Below are 16,864 nucleotides of genomic sequence, written 5' to 3'. Positions count from 1 at the left end.
ATCTGTGACCAGCTTATTTTTATCCGCTATACTCACTGCGAGAAATATTTGTGTGTTGACCACGCTCTCATTTTTGACCTTCACGTCAACTGCATCTAAATTTCAATAGGTGAGTATTTTTCTCTATTCTTTTTCTAATATTTGTCTTTCCTTGTGTATGATATTCACGTATGATTATAGTCCCCTTTTTCACGTATGTGTACTGAGTCTTTACTATTGTCTTTTGTATTACTTATCATTTTTCCGGTTTCCAAATTGCTATTTTATTGTGCTATTTCTGTCATATCAACTTTCTGCTGAGTTGGCAACACTACTTTTCAGATGGTAACCCTGTTTATGGTCTTATGGTCCTTTTAGGTTGGTAGGTTCTTTTTGGGTTTCTTATTTTCACTCTTTCCAAGATATTCAGTTTCAGGGTCATGCTTTCCTCCATTGGGCGACATTCTAAGTTTTTCCTACCCTAGTTACGCTCCCTATATAGTCCATAGCAGGAATTAGTTAAATTTTGGTGTTCTCCATTGCTTTTCATGCTTAATCAGATGTCATGTGTTTCATTTGATTTGCACAATAATCTTATGAACTTGTACTTGTGATTGGTGGAATGACTCTGTCACTCATATTGTACCATACAACAAAATCGTATCATATAATACTTCACATACGCAATTCATGCACTTAGATGACAAGAGCAAATCTCGACCAAGAGATTTACCAAGTTACAAATGCTTGCGAAAATTCCTTACCAAGTTACAAATTATTGCGAAAATTCCTATGGCTCCTTGATATAACCAATAACAAATCGATGAATGCATAAACGCTAAGTGAATGTGTAGCAATTTGTATAATTCAATGGTGGAACTCAAACAGTTCACTCTTAAGAAGTACATGAGATTTAGAGTTAAGATTTTCAAATCTTTGATGACGAGGTATATACTTACAGAATAAAAGTGGGCTAGGGACACTTTGGGACTTAGCTCTTCTTGAATAGTTACCTATTCTCTGTTTCTAATGGTAGAAGAGGAACTAAATAATAGTGGAAATATTTTTTTCAAAGGATAAATTTATCAAGTTTCCGAGTTCTGCATGATAAGCTGGAGATAGAAGTGTCTGAAATCAAAGGGCAAGAAATTCCAAACACGTCCATGTATAAAATAACATAGATTAATATATATATATATATATATATATATATATATATATATATATATATATATATATATATATATATATATATATATATATATATATATATATGTGTGTGTGTGTGTGTGTGTGTGTGTGTGTGTATATATAGATAGATAGATAGATAGATAGATAGATAGATAGATAGATAGATAGATAGATAGATAGATAGATAGATAGATAATGACGATATTAGTGTTGAATCCATAGTTTTCGGAGTCGTGGAGATCAACAGTGACACTTCCGATGCCGTTTAAATCCAAATTCAGTCCATAATAGTAATATTTAATTTTGGATTACTTATTTTTTCCGATTTTTCATTATATTTTCTTTGTTTCTATTGACTTCAGAGCACTTCAGTAATCGTAAAAAGTGACTGACTAACGAAATATATTACTTATTTTTCTTATTTTAATGTAGCAAAGCGGGTATTTGACACTAGCATAAAAATAAATCTAAAATGCATTATCATTAAATAGTCTACATTTCTTCTAGCGTTTCTTGTAAATATAACTTTGAGTGGACATTTATGTAATTTAAAGTATTATCTCATATTCCTTACGTAAAACTATTAGAACTCAAGAACTGGATGGTGATGACAAGGAATGCACAGATAGAGGCAGACTAAAACGACAATGAATTTACGAACACGACATAAATTATGTCTTCATGTTGCAAACTCTTAATTCGAATTACTTCTAAGTCTACTGAGATATCAATATAATGCAGAAGACACAAGAAGAACTCTTGGGTCCCAAAGATAAGTTCAAGTTTAAATTTAAAAATGAAAGAAAAAAGAGAAAATCCACTCAATCAGTTTCGAAATGAAATGTTGGAAGACAGCAAATAGACAAATAGACATAATTTTGACATGATGAGAAGAAAATGAACAGACAAGACTTGTGAACATCTAAAATTGAAGAAAGGACTTAAGAAGTTGTAACAATTTTCTAGACATGTTTTCGTTCTTTCTTTCTCTATGTTTATCTCTGCTTACTCTGCACGAAAGATAGATTCCTGGGAGTACTGTTGCCTTGGAAACTCTAGTAATTTTATCACGACCAGACCCCCTTGGGGGTCTTCTCTTTCGTTCTTTCTTCTACCTACAGCTTCCTTTTCCCATTCTTTCCTTTTACCGGTTTCTTCCATTCCTCTTCTCCTTCGTTCTCAGGGTGGCCAGATTTGCAAACTGGAAAAACCGGTTTTTCTTGTTAGATACGATAGTGTTCCTGTCCACTTTAGTAAAGGGGTGCTCAGAAAACTAACAGAGGAATGATCAGTTGTTGATCTTTTTCCAGAAAAAGGTCTATTGGCTACTACGAGTGACTAGTTGAAGGTTCGATTACCGGCTCGATTTGAAACTTTAACTGTCCTTGATTGTTCTAAGTTCATATCCCTGTCGTGACCGCTGGTTCTGAACAGTTTAAAACGAGTAAAATAAATATCAGAAAGGTTTTTCTCTGTTTTAAATGAAAAAAGTGGAAGAGCGCTCATGTCAATTAGGAGATAGTCTTGATTCAATCCTAAGTAATATGAGTTTATGGTGAATAACATTGTATCTATCTTCTTTTGGGGTTTCTCCTTTTCCTTTTACATTCTCATTCCACCAAGTCTTTCATATTCATTAACGTTCATTCATTTTCTGTCTCCTTTAGCCTTCAACACATAATCATTGGACACAAAGGTGAAAAATTTAGAATGAAACAAACCCGTACGTTTTTTAAACAACTTTCATAAGATTAAAAGGATTTTTTGTATTATTCAAGAAAATAAATATTTCTTTTTTTAAGTGTGTCTCTTCTTTTTCTTATGAGCAACAAATTCAATGTAAATCCATTGTAAATTGACTTTGAACAACCAGGCTTCGCAGCGGAGACATTCCTTGAAACAAATTACATATGTCATGCAAAACAAACATATACCTGTTTTTGATCACTGCTTGAATCTGACTCAATTACACTGGGTTCTTTCACCAACGTAAATTTGCCTCAATAATACTGAGTTGTTTCACCAGAGTAAATGTGGTTCAATAATACTGTTTTTCACAAGTGTAAATTTAGCTCAATAATAGCTACTGAGGTCTTTCACTACGATAAATTTGGCTCAATAATATTAAGTTTTTCACTAGATTCAATTTGACTCAATAATACCGAGTTTTTACACATGCGTAAATTTGGCTAAATCATAATTACTGAGTTCTTTCGTCAGGTTAAATTTGGCTCAATAATATTAAATTCTTTCACCAGTGTCAAGTTGACTCAATAATACTGAGCTTTTTACAAGCCAAAACTTGCATAAATAATACTGAGTTATTTCAACACTGTAAAATTGTCTCAATAATAGCTACTGAGCTCTTTCACGAGTGTAAATTTGGCTCAATAATATTAACTTATTTCACAAGCGTCACTTTTACGCAATATTACTGTGCTTTTTTCACCAGAGTAATTTTTCTAAATAATATTGAGGCTCTTTCACCAGCATAAATTTAGTTCAGTAATAGTTACTGAGCTCTGTCACCGGGGTAAATTCGGCTCAATATCATGCAATTCTTTCACTAGTATCAATTTAACTCAATACTACTGAGTTTTTTCACAAGCGTAAATTTGGCTCAATAATAGCCACTGAGTTCTTTCACCGGGATAAGCTTGGCTCAATAATACTAAATTATTTCGCCAGCGTCAATTTGACTCAATAATACTGTTCTTTTTTTCATCTGCGTAAATTTGCTTCAATAACACTGACTTCTTTCAGCAGCGTTCATAGGGGGTCTAATACAAGAAGAAGATTCAATTAAATATTTTGAAAACAAAAAGAAATACAAACAAACACTTTCAGGAACCTAATAACTTTCATAAAACCTTACTCGGGACACCCAAAACAACTATCAGGAAACCCGATAAATCCGAAACGTCTGGTCACCCTGTTCATTTCGTATATCTACTTCTTCTTGGTTCTCGCGTTCCCCACCTTTTTACGAGGGATTAACTGAGAAATAATGAAATTACGAGCTGCCGATGAAGAAAAGAGAGAAAAAAGTTGGGGGAGGGGGACGAGGAGAGTCTCATTTCCCCCTCCCCCCACCCACTACCTTCTGACGAATACGTTTCCTCATGATCTTCAAATATACACACACGCGGACTTCTTTCCGGCAGAACAACTTCGAAGACAATCAAAGTTTTCGAATGTTCAGATAGAATACTAACACTTTCCCTGTTTTGTGGAGTCTAGCAAAAAAATCTTTAACTTTCTCAGAGGGTGGAAGAAATGTTAACGGAGAAGAATAAGGTTGACGTTCAAATTTCATATTTGGTCCTGCCTTTTATCACCACTTCAACACACTTCAATGAGGAAGAAGAGGTGGGAGGTGTTGCTGTAGCAACGGACCAGGTCTCTAGTGGAACGTGTGAACGTCCGTTGTTTGGAGTACATTTGTGATAAACTTTAAAGAAATTTCAACTCTTCGCCTATAACACAGGTAAACAACGTTACGAAATCCACTTCCAACTTCATAAGTTTGACCACACTTGGCTTCTTAAGGGAGTATTATAGACTTAAGATTTTACATAGATAGAAATCATAAATTTATGACTTCAATTTTGATGCCAATCATTGATTTAAAACTTACGCTATAGATTCCAATGATTGATTTAGGACTTCCATACAGATATGAAAACCATTTGGCGTAACAGTCCTTTGTGCGGGCCTGAGCCGCTCCGGCACCTCTGTTAGCGACCGGCTGAACTAATTCCAGCGAAGGGCAGCACGTGATCAGCACGCTGCATCGCTCTGCCTAGCTGCTGAAATTGACATTAAATTCCAAATCAATTCAATTCAATTCCAACAGGCGTATCATGAGTCTTCAAGACCTAGTATCCGTCTTGTCTTTTATTCACGTGAGTCCCCTGCTTGCCTCACGACGTTGAAAATTGGGAAGTAGAGGCCGGGAATCGACTCCAGGACCACTAGTACGTGACTCCAACCACTGGACAATGCTGTGCCACTATACATATATATAAATGAAATCTTTAGTTTTACGTCCCACGGCTATGCCGGTTAGGCTAAAGGAGACGGTGAAGATGAGAAATGAATGAAATGGTGGAATGAAGAAAGTGGGAGGAAACGGGAGAACCCCGAGAAAACCCACGATATACAGATATAAGTAGCAGATTTAATTTTTTTTTCAAATAAGGTAAAGTAAGAATAGTTCGCTCGCAATTCAACGAACTTCTAAAAAACGTGCTGTATTGAAGCAATATTGTTAAGGTTAGTGTAAAGGGACAAGTTTTGCCGATAGATGTCACTACGGTCTTCGAATCTCTTTCACGTATCTTTTTGTATCTTTTACGAAAATTTACAATTTCTCTTACAAATTTCAACCTGGATACTTTAAATTTTTAGAGAGAACTTCATAACCTATTGAAGGCAACAATCCGTGCCGATTTTTCATTTAGAATTTTGTTCATTGTTGAAACAGTTCCATTGTTAAAGGTTTGGATATCCATCTCAACATTTAACCTTTATTTTACGGCTTGTCAGTACACTGCCAGAATAGTAAATCCGTTCTTTCCCGCATGTCACTGTACTGACACAGGCGAAAGGTCTACTTTGACCCGCGAGCACACCGGTTGAGAACCAACGTTTTTGGTTCCTTTCACTATGGACTATCTCTTCATACAATAAGGCACATCATTTAAAAAAAAAATATGTGTGCTTCGCGGGTCAAAGTAGACCTTTCGCCTGTGTCAGTACAGTGACACGCGGGAAAGAACGGATTTACTATTCTGGCAGTGTACTGACAAGCCGTAAAACAAAGGTTAAGCCATTTCAACAATGAAGAAAATTCTAAGTAAAAAATTGGCACGGATTGTTGCCTTCAATAGGTTATGAAGTTCCTTCTCTAAAAATTTGAAGTCTGTAGGTTGAAATTTGTAAGAGAAATCGTGTATTTTTGTGAAAGGTAACAAAAACGAAGAAAAAATGAGAAAGATACGAAGAATCTAATGACATCTATCGGCAAAACTTGTCCCTTTAAACCAACCTTAAGAATGACACACCGTGTAGCTGGGTAGTTTGTGCACAATACCATACTTGTGATCACTGTTTAACGTTAGCCGCCAAGCCATATTTCGGGGGTATTTTGCACCCCACGATTTGTGCATCAGAATTATGCACATGGCGGCCAACGTGTTAAAATGATCGTTCTCTTAGTGGTAGCCCCATTTCGAAACCCTCATTGTCTGCTACAGAGGTGGGAGGAGGAGAGATTGCACACATGATTAAGTGAGATTGTGCATAACCGTGATACTACAGAAACAACTGACATGTTGAAGAAATTATGCATTTTGCTTCCCTTTTTAATTTTTTTCTTTCTTTTTTTTTCGGGACACAGGCATCTTTTTCTTCTAAAGTACAATCCCGTTGAGAAGGGAAAGTTTGATCACTGATCGTACTGCGTAACGTTTGACTAATTATTCTACGTGTTCACGCAATATTATACACACACACATAGGCGCCGACTTTGGGGGGGCAGGGCACTTTTGGCCCCCCCAATATTTAAAGATGGGGTCCTCGCCCCCCCCCCAATACTATAATCCAGTTGAAGAAGAATTACCAAAGAGGAGCAAGAATTTCTGTCGTAAATTAAGTCGTGCCTTTAATTCAATATTAGGAACAGCCTTCTTATACATTAAAAAGCACCGTTTTCAAATCGGCGTGTAACCCTATTTAGGATTTCCACTTTTTGAGGTAATTTTAGACTTTCACTCAAACAGCTACGGCTTCCTTACTATTTATCGTAGGATCGTGGTTCATACCTCGTTTTTCTCAGGATAGCTCATACTTTCCAACGGTACCATTCTCTTGTCCGTATTATACACCAGAAATAAGAAAATTGAAAGAAAAACATTAGATTTCTCGAAAAACATTCGAAATTTTGGCCCCTCTGGCCCGGGCCTGGGTTCACGTAAGGATCTGAATTTTTAGAAAAATCTTGTTATATACATAATACGTGTGCAAAATTTCGTTCTTGTAGCTTGAAAACTGAGGTCGGGAGAAATTTTTGAAAGTCTGAAGGTGACCCATCTTTTCATATATGTATATAGAGGAAGTTCGGGTATTATGGAATAGTCGGATAATATGGAATACCTCATTAGCTCGCCTGTGATGTGTTGCTTCCAAGCGGAGAGGAAAGAAACTACTACCTCACGTCCCCATGATGCCCTACAGTCAGTCTCCATGTGATTGTGACTTTCGTTGTGTTGGTAGACGTGAAAATCTGATTTCTTATTCAGGAATACTTTTACAGGTAAGTGGTTTACAGCCTGTATTTTCCTATTGAAATGTAATAGAACAACAATTCTTTATTTACTATGACGTTGGATATACAGAGTGGTAGTTTGATAAGCTCCATTATCCTATACACCTTCGAATGCGTTTAACAGCTCTTTCGTTTCCAAGGTGGCGTGGAGGGCAATATGGAATACCCGCAAGAAAAGCATGGTATTCCGTATTCCGTATGGTATTCCGATTACAAAAATATCTATCGGTATTGGGCAATTAAACATACATTTATGATGACAACAATGCTAACTGTATTTTTTATTGGGGCCATGGTGGCTCAGTAGTAGAGCGTTCACCTCTGGTGCTTGGGGTCCCGGGTTCGATCCCAGCCCCCGCCAAGTGAACTTTGTGGTGGACAAACACCGTGTGCGTGGGTTTTCTCGGGGTTCTCCCGTTTCCTCCCACTTTCTTCATTCCACCATTTCATTCATCTCACATCATCACCGTCTCCTTTAACCTAACCGGCATAAGCGTAGGACGTAAAACTCAAAGATTTTCATTTGTATTTTTTATTACAGCAGATTTTCTGATGATACAAGGGGTGAGCTTGGTTCCAGCGTTCATCATGTTTAATGTGAGCACACAATGACTGTACCGATACTGAAGCAGTGTATTATATTTGCAAGTAATCACAATCAGTTATGGCTTGGCATTCAGAATTTTCATATATTGTCACTGCATTCATTGTATGTTCAACAGAAAACTGATTTTTTTTTTTTTTTTTTTTTTTGTATAGCATTTGTATTCCATGCTCGACTATTTCATATTTCATACTTGTTTTCCTTTTTGTTTCAATGTGCAATTAATAACTGAGTTACAAGCGAAACAAAAATGGTATTCCATAATACCCGAACTTCCTCTATATATACCTAGGTATAAAATATTTTAAAAATGTACTACGTCATTCCTATTTAGCCTAGAGTCATGGTTCAAAAGCCATTTTCATCGGTATAATAAGCCCTTTCCAACGGTGTTACTCACATGTCCGTATCATACACCTAAACTAGAGAATTAGGGAAAAACTCGGAAGTATTTTTGCAAATCCAACCCAAACATTTTGCCCCTCTGGCCTGGGCCTGGGTTGACGTAGGGATATGAATTTTTTTCTAAAAATACATTTTTATGTACGTAATACGTGTGCAAAATTCTAATATTGTATCTTAAAAACAAAGGGCAGAAAAATTGTTGAAAGTCTGAATGTAGGCTCTCTCTTTATACACACACATACGTATATATTTATTATAAAAATTTACTGCGTCATTACTAATTAGCCTAGAGTCATGGCTTAAACGTTATTTTCTTTAGTATAACAAGCTCTTTCCAACGGTGCCAAACACATGTACGTATCGTATTCCTGAACCGGAAAAATCGGGAAAACTGAATTCTTTTCTGAAAAAACCAGCCCCTCGGAACATTCGCGCCCCTCGTGCCCGGACTTGGCTTCACGTAGAGATCTCAGAAAAATTTGAGAAATATCCAATGGTACATACAATTCCAATCTGATATAGTGAAAACTACAGGCGTGAAAAATTTTTGAAATTTGCCTTAAGAAAAAGTAACAAATCACGCCCTTCCACCCCCACTTGGCGCAGCCAAGTTGACCATCCGGTTCCAAAACGCATCTGGGGTGTTCTTTGGTCTACCCTTGACTTGACTAATAAAAAACGACTCAAGTACCTGTTATAGAACCTAAATAAGAGGTCAAAGACCATAGTACGCCATGGTAACAAAAGTTACCAAAAATCCTAAAACAGTTAATAGAGAAGTGAAGGTCAATGTGGTGCAGTGAAGTTCCCAGAATTTGAACTTGAATTTGTTTTAATGCGTTTACACAAATTTGACTTAGGTCATGAATTTAGCAGTGGAGCGGATGCAGCAGACCGAGATCTGGAGGGAAGGGGGCCTTTATCCAGCAGTTGGTAGAAAACGGCTGAATATGATTATATTTTTATTCATTGTTTTGGCCCCCCCAATATTTTCTTCAAGTCGGCGCCTATGCACACACACATTGGTCTATACAAGGGCGTATCCATGAAGGGGGGGGGGGTCCACTGGGTCTGGACCTCCTCAAAACTTCCTAACTCAACATACCTTTGTACACTTTGTCAATAAAACAATAATTGTTTAACAGGGAAATGATTGATGTAGCATGAAAATTTGACCTTTCACTTCATCTGTATTCTTCCTCTTATAAAAGTAATATTTTTTTAAACAAAAATCCATATTTTTTTTCTGAAAATAAAGGTGAAGTATTTTACAATTACTTATCGTCTTTTAGGGTGCAGAATATTACCCGTTCAATACTACATAGACATAACAGTGGCTTGTTGTATTGACACCCCCTTCCCCGAAAGTTTGGAACCCCCCAACAACAATTTCTGGGTGTGCGCCTCGGTCTGTATACCTCATCAGCTTTTCATATTTTGTCATATTTTTACTTATTCCTCAATTTTCCACAATCAGTTATAGTTTCTACGATAGAAATTTCTAAGATTATCATTAGATTAGATTATTATTGGGTTGGATTGGATTTCTAGAATTATTTAATTACTTTTATTGGATTATTGGATCAGGCCCGTTGTCAGTCCAAAAATGTAAGGGGGGGGAACAATCCAACCATATTATAGTTCATTTGCAAGCCTACCGTGAAAATTTTAGGAGGGGGCAGCAAAAATTTAGGGGGCCGGCCCTTCCTGGATTCGGGCCTTTATTGGACAATATATAATGTGGATTAGTAGCCTCTATAGGAGACAATAATATTCACACATTAAAATAATTTATCGACCAGTCATTTCAGTGAATGAGCACTTGTTTGAAATATTAATGATACTTGTGCCGATGTCTGGTAATAATGTAGACGCCGTTGGTGCAGGGTATAAAACCCACACAAATTATTAATAAAAACTTTTCATTACAATGGAATTTGGGAGAGTGCATTTGAAATATAATGGCCTGGTGAAGATAGTGATTTTAAACTTTTAATGTTTTTTTCCACACAAAATATCACTAAATCCATTAGCACATATATACGTAGAATAATGATATTGAAATTCACACTTAACTATTAAACAAATGCAATAACACATACAGTTAATTTTTGTTATATAATCCATCTATGTATTACGTCAAATACTGTTAAATGTTCCTTTGAGTCTCTCATAGTGATATTTTTTACTACAGAATAAAAGTTATTTCTGATAACACTTATGGAATTACCAAATAAACCAGCACATTCACTGATATAATAACTTAGTCCGTCAAATATAGCCATATAAATTGCAAACTTCATTCGTAGATAATTGTAACTCCAAAATTGCTCATACAAGTATTCAATTTTGACACCTATTCAACTCCATTTGAATATGTTAGTCACTTTCTAGAAAAATATAATAAATACTTATCCAGGCTATATCGGGATATCAGAAATTCACTAAAATTCAAAACGTAATATAACAAAGTCTCGGAACTTTCCATGATTTGCACCATTTCCGACCAATATTTAAGAGCATGTGCTCTCGTCGTTGCATTCAATTTCCAATGACCACAAGATGGTCAGTTAACTACCTTCAGAACTATTAGTTCCAATTTTAGCCACTCATCAGAAGTGGCGCTAGTTTTAAAATTATTTTTTTTTCTTATAATAATAATCTTACAACATGCTACATACTATACACCCTACACAGGCGCGTACCCAGAATTTTTTGTTCGGGGGGATCTAAGCTTTGGGCAAAGTCTAATACTACAAGCCACTACATCTATAAAGTACTGAATGGGTATTATTCTGCTACCAAAACTACGATAAGTAATTATAAAATACAGTAAATCCTGTCTTCAGCGGAATCGAGCGGGACTAGCAAAAATTTCCGTTAAAGTCAGGTTTCCGCTTAATAGAGATAGACCTTTCTTTTTTTTAAAAAAAAAAAAAAAATACATGCTTATAACGGACATACTAAGAAAACATATTGCTGTACATAGCTTGTTAACTTAAAGCACTTCTTTCTTCTACTAACTAACACACACATACACACAAAACTTAATATGAACACAAAATATGTTATATACATGTTGACTATATTTTTCCAATGGTCAGACAGGATTTTCTGTATGCATTGCTGCTTGGCTGCTTGACTGTTCGCATACGCTGTAGCCTGAGAAACTACACTAAATAAATCAGTCATTATTCCCTAAGGCAAATTGTTCAGAAGGTTTAACGAAATAACGAAGAATTTATCGCAGACAGTGTAATATATATGTTTACCCCTTATACAATGTCTAAAAAATTTTCTAAACGCTGTAGTCCGGAACTCAGAATTTTCCGTTATTAGGTTGATTTTGCTTTCCGTTGTCCGCGTAACACAGTTTCCGCTTAATGAAGGGGCTTTTACACATTTTTTTTACTACAAACTTCATGGGACCGTGAAATATTTCCGTTTAAGACAGTTTTCCGTTTAACAAAGGGTCCGTTAAACAAGTTTTACACGTTTTACTGTACTTCGTCCTAAATTTTCAGAAGAAAAATGATAGAACTAAATTGTTTTTATAAAAGAAAGAGTACAGATGAAGTGTAAGACCAAATTTTCATGTTACATTAATCATTTTCCTGTTAAACAAATATAGTTTTTATTCAGGAGTAATAGTGGATCTTGAAAGGCAGGGACACGCATGACGTAACGCCGTCCCCCGTGCCTATCTTTGCCCATTGTAAGATTTTAGAAAGTGAGAGGACGCCACAAATATTTTCTGAAAGCGGGGAGACGGCGTCCCCGCGCGTTTCGCCTTACTTTTACCCATGGTTTTATTGAGAAAGTGTACAAATGTATGGTTAGTTAGGAAAAGTTTGGGGGTCCGAATCCGATAGACCCCCGTGGGTGCTCCCCTGATCTTACATATTTTTGTTTCTTGAAATTTTTTCTTCAATACTTTAATATTTTACGTATACTCCTCATCTCAAATTATTTATTCAATTAACATAGAATAGGCTTCTTACGATAAGTTATTTAAAAATAAAATACTCTACTAAATGAATTTGTTTTGATAGTCATATTTTCTATTTGTAACATAACCCCAATTGCGTTATACAGAATATTTCTCAAGTAACTTACGGCAGTTGTAAATGACAAACAAGAAATATAGAATCTCTTGCCCATACGAATAGAAAATTTATATTAAAACTGAAACACGAGAATTCTACCATCTCATGATGAAAGTTGTTCCTTTCGCATCAAATGTCAACCTTACGAAATAACGAACTTGAACTGTAACTATACACGTAGGTATTGTGGACTTCTTTCTAAGGAGAAGTCATATCGTATCTATAGGTAAAATTTTAATGCTTAAAATGGCTAATAGCTTATGTAGCGTTGCCAATAGATACCTCTAGAAACTAGCTAAAGCACACACAAAATCTTACTTTAAAAGTTCTAACCTGCTGTGGATTAAAATGAAACATAGTTTGAGTTTGCCGTATTTTGTTCACTTGTACATGAAATGTCACAGTTTTTGTACTGATGACACAATAGACATTCTATAACCATACGAAATCAGTTAATGACAGAAAGAACATCCTTATTTGCAGCCGCTCTGACTTTTGGACCCACATTCCCCACCAGCTGTTCGAAATAGATTGCACTGAATTGACGTATTATTTTTCTGACTCGTTTTTCCAAACATGATGTATTTTTGGTTTATATGGTGGCTGCAATATTTTTGCTTTGAAATGAGCCCACGTGGAACTTAAAACTGAAAACTGAAACTGAGCCCAGAATTTCTCAATGGGACGGATTTGTGCCTCATTTAGTGGATTACGCTCTTTGCGCAAAAACTTCACTTCCTCCCTGTCCAGCAGCTGCTGCGTCCCTATTGTATAATAAAAAGAAATTAAATCACGCCAAGAAATGTAATCAACATTCGGATTGTTTTCTTTGATAGATGGGGTAAGTTTCTTTATAATGCATTCATTTTGCTATAAATATACAGTGAAACCTCTACTAACGGACACCTCTATAAAGCGGACACCTCTCGTAACGGACATATTTTGTAATCCCCAAACACTGTAATAGGAAAAAAACATATTGGCAAACCTCTCTAAAGCGGACACTCTCTAGTACGGACACGGACAGTCTTTTCTGTCTTTAATAGGTACTATTTACCTCCGTATTACGGACACTTTCTCTAGAAACAAGTTGAAAAGTACAGTAAAAATACATTTTAGTAATTCATACATGTGTCACCAAGGAAGCATTATGACAGCCTTTTGTCTTCTCAACTGTCTCCTTGCAATCCAGACGAAGCGCCTCTGTTTAACAACACACTCATGTCTTTTGCTTGCATCTCACTCCCACCCAAGCTGTTTTAGACACGAAAGTGATTGAAAATTGTCCGCCATTTGGAATGATATGCAATTCTACTGTCCCGCTGGAATCTCTAACCAAGCAAAAGACAAGTTTGGTATTTTTTTGCCCGCGGGCACGCATATTATCCCAAAAAAGGCACTACTGGACTGTAATTAACCACAAATTAAAGCGACACACTGAAAACGTAGTAAAGTGATAAATGTAAAGTGCAGAGAACTATAACAACTTATTTCCATGTTATCCCTCGAACACAGAGTACTGGATGGCGGAGCATAATGTGGGTACAGTAACATTTTGGCAACATTAGTAAATATATGATTCATGCAAAAAATATTTGTTTCGAATTGCATATTACCTTGTTTACTCATTTATTTAAGAAAATATTGAAACCTCCCTAAGGCGGACACCTCTCTATAGCGGACAATTTTTTATTCCCCACGGCTGTCCGCTTTAGAGAGGTTTTACTGTATTTTGATTAATTGCACCGATGATTGCTTATGAAGATATAGCCGAGAATGAGTAGTTATACTTATTGCCATAGAGATGAGTAGTTTCTGTGGAAATTTAGTTTTGAATTTAAATTATATAGATAGATTCCGGAACAGGAATGTGACCAGGTTCAAAGTAGGACATATCTTCACTAAAAATCATACCCATTCATATCAATACATGTTTCGTCATCCTTTATTATGTCCCTACCATCGTTAGAGGCACGAAACTCATCCCCGGCAATTTTGTTCAGAATGACATTCTTGTTTCATACCTGCATATGGAGCATCCTTTTTTGTCTTCCTTTTGATATCCAGTTTCAGTAGCCACTTCTCACATCAGGAATCACTTTTCATGCAACTGCTTGACTTGAAATGGTATATCCCTCACTAGAGTCCATTAGTGACTCAATGTTCTCTCTCTTTTATTTTCTTTTTTATCATAATCATTTTTTTCTTTCCTCTCCCTTCTCTTTTATTCATTGAAATCCTTTCTTTCATCTTTTTTAATTTTCTGTACACAGTTGTACGACTCAATCCTTCTTTTTTTGGAAAGTGCTTCACAACTTCCTTCAACGTCAGAGAGTCCCGCATTCCTCAGCACGAAATCTCGAACATGAGTCCGATTGACTTCCGCTCTCGACGGCTGCATATTTCCCGCCTCAGCTGATGCTGCCTGCAATCGCATAACAGAAAGTATAATGTATGAAACAGAGCAAACAGCAGTCTGCTAGGATGCGTGTGTCATAAATAATACGTATTCAAAATAGTGTCTCATTTGAATCCTCAGCAGGTTACAGTAATTCTATAAATATGAATAAATTAACAGCTAAAGAGTTAAGTAGCAAAGTGGCAAAAAAGAATTATAACTGTAATGTGCTTCCCTCCAACATATAATATTCTTCCTCACAATAAAAATCACTTGAGTCTTAATTTAAATATCAAAACATTATCAGTATAAGTTGCATTCTGAAACTTCCTGATGCAAAGTCGTGCAAAAGATTTGTTTTTACCACCTACTACAATATGCCACCAAAATCAAGAAGAAAACTGAGACCATCAAAGCAGTTATTCGCCATCCTCCAATTCATACACCCACTTCAAGACACCACTGCTACATCCACTTCAAGGCACCACTGCTACATCCACTTCAAGACACCACTGCTACATCCACTTCAAGACACCACTTCTACACCCACTTCAAGGCACCACTGTTACATCCACTTCAAGACACCACTGTTACATCCACTTCAAGACACCAATGCTATATCCACTTCAAAACACCACTGCCACATCCACTTCAAGACACCACTGCTACATCTACTTCAAGACACCACTGCTACATCCACTTCAAGACAGTGCTGTTACATCCACTTCAAGACACCACTGCTACATCCACTTCAAGACACCACTGCTACATCCACTTCAAAACACCACTGCCACATCCGCTTCAAGGCACCACTGCTACATCCACTTCAAGACATCACTACTACATCTACTTCAAAACATCACTGCCACATCCACTTCAAGCCACTACTGCTACATCCACTTCAAGACATCACTGCTACATCCACTTCGAGATGCCACTGCTACATCCACTTAAGATACCACTGCTACATCCACTTCAAGGCACCACTGCTACATCCACTTTAAGACACCACTGCTACATCCACTTCAAGACACCACTGCTACATCCACTTTAAGACACCACTGCTACATCCACTTCAAGACACCACTGCTACATCCACTTCAAGACACCACTGCTACATCCACTTCAAGACACCCCTGCTACATCCACTTCAAGACATCACTGCTACATCCACTTCAAGGCATCACTGCTACATCCACTTCAAGACACCACTGCTACATCCACTTCAAGACACCACTGCTACATACACTTCAAGACATCACTGCTACATCTACTTCAAAAAACCACTGCCACATCCACTTGAAGGCACCACTGCTACATCCACTTCAAGACACCACTGCCACATCCACTTCAAGATACCACTGCTACATCCACTTCAAGGTACCATTGCTACATCTACTTCAAGACACCACTGCTACATCCACTTCAAGACAGTACTGTTACATCCACTTCAAGACACCACTGTTACATCCACTTCAAGACCTGAGCCTTCAATATCACGCACTTTCACAGCTTTAACACCGAAGACGTCTCCTGATGATAATTCATCCTCTGAAGACATCATCCAAACTGTTAAAGAACTTCTTCAACTTCTGAAGAATTAAGACCTGACCAACATAGTACACACGCTACGCACCTACAAATCAAAGCTGAAAGCCGTCCCAGATCTGCTCAGCAAATTCACAATTCTCATGGATTTCTTCTCTGTACTATCACCTTAGAGCCAAGAGACCTTTTCAACTCTTCATTGTTTGTTGTAGGAAGCATTTTTCTTGTTTCACTTCGTACTTTTCTGTATTTTTATATTGTAAACAGCCAAACACATCAATCAATAAATAAATCATGTTGCCCAT

The sequence above is a fragment of the Thermobia domestica genome, chromosome 1 (assembly GCF_964235325.1).
Source record: "Thermobia domestica chromosome 1, izTheDome1.hap1.1, whole genome shotgun sequence".
Lineage (NCBI taxonomy): Eukaryota > Metazoa > Arthropoda > Insecta > Zygentoma > Lepismatidae > Thermobia > Thermobia domestica.
This window is presented reverse-complemented; position numbering follows the sequence as displayed.